Source organism: Nothoprocta perdicaria, unplaced genomic scaffold (genome assembly GCF_003342845.1).
Source record: "Nothoprocta perdicaria isolate Ctin4 unplaced genomic scaffold, notPer1 scaffold_176, whole genome shotgun sequence".
Classification (NCBI taxonomy): Eukaryota; Metazoa; Chordata; class Aves; order Tinamiformes; family Tinamidae; genus Nothoprocta; species Nothoprocta perdicaria.
In genome coordinates, this window is record NW_020454938.1 from 580,705 (window position 1) to 581,677 (window position 973).

Below are 973 nucleotides of genomic sequence, written 5' to 3' on the forward strand. Positions count from 1 at the left end.
AAAATCCACTGTGCGTCTAGGAGGAGGGCTCAGGAGCTTTCCACCGGGGAGGCGGATTGTGTTGCCTCCGTTTACTATGCGGTTTCCTCTCCCGTGTGCTGCTGACTGTGAGCTGAGGCTGAACGTGCCTTTGTGCAGCAGTTTCTGCAGCTCCTCGGTGGCACGGGCTCGTCCCGAGCRGCCAGCCAGGCCTTGCTGCTGGCAGCCCCCCAGGAGCTGGAGGACGAGGTGGACACAGCTCAAAGGGGAGCTTGTTCGGGGCCAACACAACAGCCCTGCAGTGCGCGGGGCTTTGGCTGGAGAGCTCTCTGCAGGTCTCACTCTGCTCACACCAACCTGCCCAGCAGCTCTTCCCGCCTCGCTGCAAGCTGCTCATCTCTGGGCTCCATGGGAGATGCTGCTCTCCTGGGGGATACCCCTGGTCCCCGAGTCCCTGGGTGCACCAGGGACCATAGCTTGGCTGTAATGCCCTCTCTTTGCTCTCCCACCTTCCTGTGCAGTTTGCACATCGCACCGTGCACCAGCCGGGGCAGCCCCTGGGCATCCTGCTGCTCCCAGGACTGGGGGGACTGGGGCATGGTGACCCAAGACCCTGCTGCGGAGCACCCCGCATCCCTCCTGCACCCTCCTAAGGAGCATCCCGCACCCCGCTGCAGAGCATCCTGCACCCTGCCTGTATCCTGCTGTGGGGTGCCCTGCTGTGCAGCATCCTGCACCCATATCCCTCCTGYACCCTYCTAAGGAGCATCCCGCACCCTGCTGTGCAGCATCCCGCACCCTGGCCGTAGCCCACTGCGGAGCATCCCACAACCATATCCCTCCTGCATCCTCCTAAAGAGCATCCCACACCACACTGTGGAGCATCCTGCACCCTGCCTGCACCCCGCTGTGCAGCATCCCGCACCCATATCCCTCCTGCACCCTCCTAAGGAGCATCCCGCACCCCGCTGTGCAGCATCCCGCACCCGTCCCG